The sequence below is a fragment of the Vitis riparia genome, chromosome 17, assembly GCF_004353265.1.
Source record: "Vitis riparia cultivar Riparia Gloire de Montpellier isolate 1030 chromosome 17, EGFV_Vit.rip_1.0, whole genome shotgun sequence".
Lineage (NCBI taxonomy): Eukaryota > Viridiplantae > Streptophyta > Magnoliopsida > Vitales > Vitaceae > Vitis > Vitis riparia.
The window spans coordinates 11,444,779-11,455,800 of NC_048447.1; the positions used below are offsets into that span (position 1 = coordinate 11,444,779).

At 37.3% G+C, this 11,022-nt stretch overlaps 1 long non-coding RNA gene and 1 other non-coding gene across 2 annotated transcripts; both read left to right on the top strand.

Moving 5' to 3' along the window:
* The first annotated feature begins 3,358 nt into the window (after positions 1 to 3,358).
* On the top strand, positions 3,359 to 3,473 carry LOC117905283. The gene has a single exon (XR_004649689.1). It is a non-coding gene; the product is annotated as a U5 spliceosomal RNA (small nuclear RNA).
* A 413-nt stretch (positions 3,474 to 3,886) lies between these two features.
* Positions 3,887 to 8,620, top strand: LOC117904352. Its single transcript, XR_004649575.1, has 2 exons — positions 3,887 to 4,122; positions 4,562 to 8,620. It is a non-coding gene; the product is annotated as an uncharacterized LOC117904352 (long non-coding RNA).
* The last annotated feature ends 2,402 nt before the right edge of the window (positions 8,621 to 11,022 follow it).

Consider the following 11,022-nt stretch of genomic DNA (forward strand, 5'->3'; position numbering starts at 1 on the left):
TTCTTTTTTATTATTGTTTTTTCCCTTCAAAAATAAGTGGCGACTCCAAGTCTTTTTCTAAAAATCAAATTTTCACAAATAAATAAAAAACGAGTTTCACCATCGAGTGGGAACGCATCGAGTGAAAATGTGGGGTCCACAATAATATGTTTGTAGAAAAAAAATGGTAAGAATAGTATCCATCTCAAAATATTTGTCAAAGTAGTTTTTTCTATCCACGTGAGCTTTTTTTTAGTGTAAAAAACCATCGTTGATGACTGTGGTTTCAAAATTTTTATAAATATCCTTAAAACTACAGTCTGTTACTATGGTTTTATAATTTTCTTTAGAACCGCAATTAGCAACTGTGGTTTCAAAAATATTTTTAAACCACCACCCCCCGTTTCAATGGTATTGTAATTTTAATATTATTTTAAAAATATTCTTTATCATAATATTATTTTTGAAATATTCTTTATAAAAAATATTCTTTAAAATTTAAAAATAATATGAAAAATAATTTTCTTTAATTCATATGTGATAAAATTTATAAAACAAATAAATATTTTATTTACCATAAATATATAAAATTTTATGGGAATGCATGTAAGGAAAATTATTTTCTCAAAATTTCAAGGAAAATATGAAAAAAATATATATATAATTTTAAAATAGTCGTAAAGAAAAAAAATTTGTTAAGGATGATTTGTAAAAAAATAATAATTTAAAAATGACAATGGAAAATTGTAAGAAATTTTCCTTACTCTGAAACGAACTTTAGAACCCTAAGTACATCCTTAAGGAAATTTGGTACATCGTTAAGAAATTTTGGTACATCCAATCACTTCCCAAAGATTCCTATAGGATTAAATGGACTATGTGTAATAAGATAGGAATCCTGATAACTCAAGGATTGGATGTACCAAATTTTTTCAAGGATGCACCTAGGGTTCCAAAGTTCATTTTAGAGTAGGAAACGACCTCCAATCATTTTCCAAAGATCCCTAAAGGAATAAATGGACAATGGGTAATAAGATAGGGGTCCTAGTAACTTAAGGATTGGATGTACCAAATTATTTTAAGGATGTACCAAATTTTGTGAATGACGTATCAAATTTTGTAAAGGATGTAACAAATTTTATAAAGGATGTATCAAATTGTATAAAGAATGTACCAAGGTTGCCAAAGTCAGTTCTGAGGTGGGGAATGACCTCTAATAACTTCCCGAGAGTCTCCAAAAGAAGAAATGAACCATGGAAAGGGAGATAGGTGTCTTGTTAGTTCAAGTAATGGATGTATCAAATTTTCTCAAGGATGTACCTAGGGTTCCAAAGTCCGTTTCGGAGTAGGGAATGACCTTCAATTACTTTCCAAAGATTCTTAAAGAAATAAACAGACCATAGGAAATAAGATAGGGGTCCTAGTAGTTCAAGGATTGGATGTACCAATTTTTTTTAAGGATGTACCAAATTTTGTGAATGATGTACCAAATTTTATAAAATATTTACCAAATTTTGTAAAGGATGTACCAAGGGAGGCCAAAGTTCGTTTCAAATTGGGAAACGACCTCTAATCACTTCCTAAGGTTGTCTAAAAGAATAAATAGATAATGAGAAGAAAGATAGGTGTCTCGTTAGTTCAAGGATTAGATATATCAAATTTTCTTAATGATGTACCAAATTTCCTTAAGGATGTACCTAGGGTTCCAAAGTTAGTTTTGGAGTAGGGAATGATCTCTGATTACTTCCTAAAGATCCCTAAAGAAATAAATGAACCATGGGTAATAATATAGAGGTCTTGGTGGCTCGTGGATTGGATGTACCAAATTGTTTTAAGGATGTGCCAAATTTTGTGAAAGATGTACCAAATTATCTTTAAGGTGTTCATGGGGTTCCAATGTCTATTCCAAGGTGGGGAACAACCTCCAATTCATTCTCAAAGGTCCCCAAAGGAATATATGAACCATGATAATGGAGATAGGGGTCTTGGTTCTTCTAAGAAAGGATATATCTAGGATTGCAAAGTTCTTTTTGGGGTGGGCGAGGACCTCTAATTACTTATTGAGGGTCCCAAGGGAATATACACCATGATAAGTATGATAGTGGTTCCGGTTTCCCTAAGCATGAATATACCTATTTTTTTTAAGGGTATACCTATTTTTTATGAAATTAATATAAAAGGTTAAATACATTTTTTTTAATGAAAAATATATTTTATTTTAATTAAAAATTAAATATTTTAACCAAACAAAAAATTAAATTCACAACCAATTTAAAAACACTATTGGAATGTATGAATAAGCAATATTTTTTCCCATTTTACACTAAAATTAAAAAGAAAAAAGCGAAGTTTTATAATCTCATATCACTTATGAGGGTAATTGTGAAATGATTTGAAAGTACTATTGAAATGCATGAATAAACAATATTTTTTCTCATTTTACACTAAAACTAAGAAGAAAAAAGCAAAGTTCTAAAATCTCATATATTTTTTTAGTTGATGTATGATTACACGAGTTCTCATTAAAGATATTTGTGAAACCACAATTAATAACTGTGGTTCTAAAGAAAATTGTAAAACCATGGTTTGACGGTGGTTTTCAGGATATTTTTAAAATCGCGGTTACTAACTATGGTTTTATGGTTATTATGATAAAAAATATTTTAAAAATAATATTAAAATCATAATACCATTGAAACAGGGACGGTTTAAAAATATTTTGAAACCACAGTTAAGAGAGAGAAGAAAACCTTGATTCTCATTCTCTCTTAACATGGTATCAGAGCCAAGGGAGAAAACCTAATTCTTTCTAGTTTCCCCGTATCATCAATTCCGGGAAACCTTCCTATGACCGTGTTTCATTCCAGTCACCTTCCCCAGACCCCAAAGCTTTCCGGCTGGTCGAATCGTCGTCAGAAAACATTCACCGCCGGCGACTTTTCCGACGACGTCTTTTTCCCACACCGCAAGGAGCGCCTGGAGGAGATCTCCAATTTTTCCCAAAGCACCGAAGCCAGAAAACCACCCACGTGTCGGCTACGCGCGTTTTTCTGGCCGGCGACTGCATCTCACGTGCCGACGTGTGAGGGCGCGTGAGCCACTTTCCGGCGACGCTCTTCCTCCCCCAGCCTCGCCTGACGCCGACTAGCCACCCTTCATACCTGTTTTTGCCATCCGAGCCTTGCACGTGCCTCTTTTGGGGTTCTTTTGCCTCCGCCGGCCCTTCGAACAGTTTTTCCGGTGTCCTCCGACTACTTTTTCTTAACCCCAATCCCTGCACATGCCTTGGGAAGTGTTCTTCTACCTTTCCGGTGGTGCCACAGTTGTTTTTCTTTTCCATTTGGTCTCACACGGGCGATTATTCGGTTTTTCCTTCTTCAGCCGCGCGGTGGGCATAGAGCGAACTATTCTTTCGCCTTTTACTAAAGAATACCGTGTGCTCGCCGCAAACAACGGCATACGCCAATTTTTGTAGAGGAAAATTATAAAACCACAGTATGTGACTGTGGTTTTAAGGATATTTCTGTAACTTTTAAAATCTCAGTCAGTAACAATGGTGTTTTACACTAAAAAAACCCGTATGTATGATTACGTGGATGAAAAATACTACTTTGACAAATATTTTGAGATGACTACTATTCTTATCATTTTTTTCTACCAACGGATTATTTTGGACTTAACTCTGTTTTGGAGTCGTGGCAAACTAGGTGGCAAGGAGGCTCTGCAAAATGGTGGAGGGTGAATTTTTGTCTTTTTGGTGAGTTACTTACGGAGAGAGAGGGGAGCCAGTGAGAGCGACACGTGGCAAAGTTTTGGGCGGGTCGTTTTTTTAGAGAGAGGAGTACGAGTCTTGAGCAGGAAAGTATCTGTGAGTGTGGGTCGGGGGAGAGTGGAGACAGGGGAAAAACAGAAATGGAAAGAGTGGAAACAGGGGGAATTGCTGAGAGGTTGGTTGGAGTGATGGTGGGATTCTTCGGAATTGGGGGTTAGAGAGAAAACAGGGAGCAGAGAGGATTCTAGGCAGGGTGATTAGGAGCAAGGGAGAGAAAGAGAAGTTGATTTTGCTGTGGTTTTCTGGAGGTTTGAAAGAAGAAACAAAGCAGCTTGAAGCCCAACTATTCTCGTTGGAGGGAGCATTTTCAGGTACGTTTGTTGTAGCTTCTTTGCTCATTTTCACTCATCACTCTGTTTTTTTTTCATTTTCTCTTGTTATTTCTAATTTTCTAGGCATTGTTAAATTGTTTTGATATGGATGTGATGTTGTACTGCTCTTCTCTCATATTTTTTAATCTGAATATGGTTCACTCTTATAGTAGCCTTAGTAGGAGTTTGTTGATGACCTCGTTTTGATATTTGTGTTGAACTTTCCTGCTGCACCACTGGTCTGTGAACCCATTGATTTCAACATGAAAAGGGATCCCATTTAATGTTTTGCTTACTTGTTTATTTTGTTCTGGGTATGCTGTATCTTGTTTTGTTCACTTCTCTACTTCCGGTATCTCAATCCATATCCTGTTTCTGGCTCACATCTTTCGATTTGCTCTGGACAATTGGTTTTGTGTTCTGATCTGCGCTTGAGAAGAGAGGGCTGTGTTTTGGCTTACTGCCACAGATTCGTGACCCCCAGTGGAGAGAGTTATTTGTATCTTGCAAGAAACCTGAGAGGGGTGACAGAAGCATAATAACAGGAGCAAGTGGCTGTGGGATGTGAAATCATCTCCTATTGTGCAGAAGATGACAACAGAGAGCCATGGAAAAATTCTTGGAGAAAGGCCTCCAGAAAGAGGCTCTAGAAATGCAACCTCATCTGTTGATTCTACAAATGTCATTCATCTTCAATTCAATCTTCCAGACACATTGCATCCCTTAAAGAGTTGCTAAAAGTTGTATAGCCCTTCAAGATTATTTTCATGGACAACAGAAATGGCCATGGGCCTTGACACTGAAGTTCCATGGTGGTTTGGGGTCCGTGCAGAGCATTTGTATGTCCAATAATGCCAATACCACCGTTGCCTTTGGTTCGCTGAGAAACGTCTTCAGGTGTGGAATTGCGGTTTGAAAGCAGGACCATTGAAATATCATCCTGTAGCATTTGAACGCCAGCATAGTTAGATTGGAGGTGATGGTTTAGTCATCCTTAGTCTTCGGTTCAAGTATAGCTTATTTGTGGAGTTTGAAGGCTACATCAGCATCGGAGTATAAATCCAATAAGGAGTGAGCATGTCGAGCTCATCTCATGATGATCATCAACCTGTAGTGAACCCCCCACAGCATGAAGAGAGACTATCAAATAGTACTCAAAACTCCTACTAATCAAACTTCACCTTCATCAAACAGATCAGGCTCTAGGAATTCATCATTCATGAGGTGGAGTCATGCTCAATCTCTGGTCATGAAGATTGATCTCCACTGATCTGGGAGTCACAAGTCGCTATAATTGAGAAGCTGATCTCTACCCTTGGGATTGATAGAGTTGTTGCCGGTTATGTTTCAAATACTCCAAATTCAAGTGGGGAAGCATCAAAAGAACTGGCTACCTCTCATTTTTATTCTCAAGCCTAGCAAATTTAAGCAGTGCTATTGAGAATATTGGGTCTGAGTAACAACTTTTCTGGTTGCTCCACACCTGCACCAACAGTCCCAAGTACTCAGAATGGTGAAGATGTCAACAGCAACAAAACTTTTCCGAATGCAAAGCAGGGTTTCCTTTCCCTCCTCTGTAAACCTGAAGATCCCTTTTCTGTTAAGCCTCTGGGAAGATGCTTAGAATATGCGTGTGAAAGTGACAGCTTGTTGGTCATGCCAAATAAGGTTTAGATACACCTCTTGATCAGCCCTCTGAAGGAAAGCTTGTGGAATTTAATATATCTTTAGCTCCTAAGAGGTCATCCTGTATCCAATGTTGGAGATCTATCAATTCAAGCTAGTCAAAGTTTGGGTTTGTTGCTTAATCAGCTTAGGTTTCCCACAATGAAAATCCACCAGTAATTCAATGATCACTGCGCTCATCAACAGTCTTTCAGCAATGGCAAGGAAATGGTCCTGCACTGTTGGAAAGTGCAAAAAGTTGATGAAGTAAAGTGGCGTAATTCATCCTGATGCTCAATTCTGTGGTAGTTTGAATATCCTGCTATGAAAGTGTTCCGTTTCAATCAGGAGCATCTTAGTACTCTGTCATCAGACTCTTTTAATCCAAGGCATCAATTTGCCTCTGACATACAGGACAGCTAAGGAACCACCTTCTGAGACAAGGGCCGGGAAGAAGAGAAAATTCAGGTCTGTTCAGGATGTGGCAAGCCTACAGGAAGTCGAATCTTTGACTATTCATTGAGCCTTCAGGTCTGGAGGTCATAGGGCCTCAGTTCCTGAAATGAAGGATACAGTTCATGCTGCTCATGAACATGCAACAACAAGGTCATTATTCTCTCATCTATCTGCGGTTCATTGTCCCCTTCCAATTTTCTTGCCTTTGATGTGAAATTTAATAAATTTCTCCACAAGCTAATAAGGGAATCTGAGAAAAGGTGGTGTGTGCCATTGCACGAGGTAGCCTACAGTTTTGATCTTTTGCAACAAAGCCTCAAAGGTAGTAAAAGAGGGTGAGAAAGGCAGAGTTTTGAGACTTGGAAATGAGTGGCCAAGGTCAGGTGGTGTGCAGTGAGCAAGGAATTCCAACTATGATTACATGGAGCTATGATAGCAAGGAAGTAGCTGCGGAGGAATTATGGGATAATTGGAAGATAAGAAAACCCTTGCAGAGATGAGGAAATAGTCCACCATTATGAAAATGCTCCCCTCGGGTATTTATCAGTACAGATTTATTGTTGATGGGCAATGAAGGAACATGAATGTGATGGCAAATGGATGGGGCTCAATAGAGGAGTCTAGATTGGCCCACAGAAGGGTGCCAACAACCCCTAAACCAGAAGAGAATTCTCCGCCTCTCAGCGCAATAGTTCAAAGTGATCATCAAACTGTCGATGCTAAGGCCAAGGGCCTTTCCTGGCAACCCTGAGCAGATTACTGGTTCAAAGAGGGTACATTGTAAGGCTGGGGAATCTAGTATTGGAGGCCGTGACCAACTTGAAGGAGTCTGAGCATTGGACAATTGAAGAATGGCTTCAACAGAGCCACCAGAGTCTTTGAAGAGATCAGATTCCTCGTTAACAAGAGAAAGAAATTCCTCCTGATGTTGAGAGTGACGTTAATGGAGATGAAGTGGTCAACTCTCTTCTCCCCATCAATTTTGTTACATCTATGTGAAGCAGAAAGCATCTTTTATCTGGATGAAGTTGCAAGCTATCCAAGAAGCTTGAATTTAGCGAAGTCTATTGCACCATCTTTCCCATGTGCATGCAATCCACATGCATGGCCATCTCCGTGTACATGTGACCAGTTCTTGTTCCCAGCCATGGTATCCTCAGTACCTGGCAGTCTTCACACAACTCGTCCAAACCCTGACACCCCAGAAGAAGACATCTCTGATTCCTCTCTCCCAACCATTCGATTCTCCATTCAGAATGTTTCCTCCAAATACAATTTTGTCAAGGTGAATGTAAGGCTGGGCGACAATGCTGATCACTACTATAGCCTCTCCAGATTTCTGCTTAGCTGAATGTTGACTGTCACTAAGATCCCTTATCACCTGGCCATTAAAATTCTCTTGAACTCGAAAAGCTGCCCTTAGATGACAGCATTCTGTATGTCCTCCAATTTGATCTGGAAACTAATCCATTTAAGGTGTTGTATTTGTTGCTGCCTAATGGAGGACTCAGCTATGGCAGGAATGAGTTTGGTAACCTGGGCGAGTTCTATGGGTGAAGATGGGGCTCTAATTGAGCGCAGATTGCATCCCAAAGATGGGAACTGATGCTAGCTATGAGGAATTGCTTAGGAAGACCACTGAGTACAATAAAAAACTAGAGTTCTGGGAAGAAGAGATTACCAGGTTAATTTTGTGAGCTCAAAAGGAATGATTCTGCGACTGGGATTCTGCAAGCTCGGCTTGAGTCAGCATAGAGAGAGATTGGGATGCAGGGGGACAATCTTGGATTGGAGTAAACACAAGGGTGAGAGCTGCAAAACCAGACAATTGAAGCACTCTTCTGCTGCATGGGAATAGGGGTGAAGCGACTTACAGACTCTTGGAGAATGAGCAGCAGCACAGGGATTCTGATATGGAAATGCACAAGCCTGCCTACCCCACGAGCCCCACTCCACCATTGCCACCTTTGGTGCACCATTCTTAAGTCCGCGCAATCCTTCCTCTTGGTGTGCTTTTCCTATCTTGGTGAGAATTTACAGGTATTTAAATTGAATTTTCAAAACTATTTTCAACTGAAATAAACCCAGTTTTAAATGTTCATCTTTAGAGTATTTTAGGCACTAAAATCCCGATTTTTATAAACAGTGCTGTCATATTTCCTCCAGCAAGCACCTTTCACAGTTTTTTTTGTTTAGTTTTTCTTGATTTTCTCTATTTTTAATGCATAAATCAATTTTATTATTCCAAAAATAATGGAATTTATAGAATTAATTCATGTAAAAATAAATTGGGCCTTGGTGGGCCCAACATCCATGACACTCCTTCCTCTAATTGCTTTGCTTGATTAATATTGATTGATTTTGTTTGTGACTGGCATGAGATATTTTATACTTATATTATTTACTAACCTTGTTTTCCATAGAAGCACACTTCAACTTGTTACTCAAGTACACTCCTTTCCTTCTTTACTCATTCAATTATCTTTTGATACATGCTTTGGTCGTAGTATATTTTGACTCTTGCTAGGTATCCATAGATTGATCAACCAATTGTCATAGTTGTCTTAGTTTTCTTAGTAGAGACCTGACTTGTAACGCTTAGAAGGGTACTATGATTAGTCACTGCACCTTCCCAATAGGTAACTTGACCCCCAAATCTGACTCAGTTTTTACAAACCTGTCTTTCCTTATTTTCCCTTTAAAAAAATAATAATAAGTAGCGACTCCCGTTTCTTATAAAATACAGTTTTTCACCTTAAATAAATGTGAGTTTCATCGTCAAGTGGGAATGCATGTAAAAAATGCGGATCCAACATTTATTAGTATTATCTTAAAAACTTCTTGATTCCACACTTTATAGATTTAAATATTATTAATATTAAATAATTATTAATTATTAATTTAAATATAGAAAAATATAATTATTATTTTTATTAATTTAACTACCAACTATAAAATATCAAATTAATATTCTTAACATAAATCAAAATATAGTATATATTAATAATTCTATATTTTAATTTTTTGTTGTTAATATGATTTTTTGTTTTAATTAATTAATTCTATTATTGATTTATGTGTTGTATTATGTTTATGGAGGGATTTTAATATCAACTTGGTCACTTCCAATTACGAATTGTTAAAGTTGCTCCTCCTAGCCTCTTCAACAATTTGAGTGGAATAGTTTTGGAGGTAGTTATTTAATTTCTTATTTAAATAAAGTTCAGATGACTTGTATAACTTTTGCAATCATACATTTGGCCTTTTCCTTGATTTTAGATTGAAATGTTTAAAAAACATGAGAATATAAGACATATAGGTGGTATAGACAAAAAGATAAAAACATTTATGGAAAAGAATAATAAAATATTTTGAGAGATGTCCATAATTACATTCACTTTGGTTATTACAATTGGCTCAATGAACTTAGCATAATTCCTTCAAGATTTATTCAAATTTATTCTTTTTTAAGATTTATTCAAATTTATTCTCTTTTTTAGAAAAGACTGATGTTAATGTTTGAAATCAATTTATGGTAACATGATCACGACTTACTCCAATACCAAAAAGTACAAACAAATGAGTTTTTCAACCTTTATACAGACAGCTTCCCGTTGTCAAAGGCAAAGTCTATTCCTTTTCTTCCAAACTGTCCAAAAGACAAAACCTTTTTGCGTTACTTGCCCACAACTGAGTCATGCCAACCAAGAAGAGTCTCTCTCACCAATAAGGATAAGACCCAAGACACTTTGAAGAGAACAAAAGGCAACTACCACAACACCCTAGCCTTAATGTCCTAATCATGCTTCATGTTACACTCCCATGAGACCCATATGGGTTGAAAAGTTTCAAAGTTCTTGATTTTTTGGTGTCAATGTTCAAAATGATCAAGGTGGGTGTTGGACCTTGAATATTTTTCTTGTTGGAAGGTTTCATGCATTGTCTTATGTTTTATTTGTTGCAAGGTCATATGCACCATTTAGTTAGACAGTGGTTTGTCCCAAATGGAGTGATTTGGAAAAGAAGCCTCAAAGTAGGCGGACCTAAAGAATAAACTTTTCAATCTTAGGACAATATGTTCTATTTTGCCCCAAATGAACTTCAAGTCAATTAGGAATAGAATGAGGTAACATAACTTAGGTCACGTTTGGCACACTGGGACAGAGAACAGTAGTGCGAAATCAATTTCATTTCATTAATTACTATGTTTGGATTGTTTTTTAGAATGGGAGCAAGAATAAAAAATGAAATACTATGGAAACCAAATGCTACTCTCACTAGGATTTTGATTCCTCTCTTTTACATGGTATCATGATTCACCTTCATTCCCATCCTATTTCCTTTCCGATTCCCACATCCAAACGCACCCTACAGTGTCAATGATTTCACTTTTGAGGATGATATGTTCCAACTAGGTTGTATTGGGTTATGGAAAAGGGCTTCCTTTATGGCCCATAAAGAAAGATATATGTAACCAGTGGAGAGGTCCTTGTCAGATGGAACTTATAGATATGTCCTTAAAGGGATGGCTTGTTGATTTGTGTTCAGTAGTAAATTAGTAATACACAGGAGCATTCTTCATTCTGCATTGCAATAGTTTTTCTTTTACATCATACAAATGAAGGATATCCAATCAAAACAACTATGGAAATGGAAAACACAATAACAGGCAGTCAGACACAAATGTTGATATCATGCACACAAAGGCAGAGGGGATTAGTGTCCATAGGAAATCGCAGGTTTGAGCAATTGCAAACAAGTAGTAGGCAAACCATATGG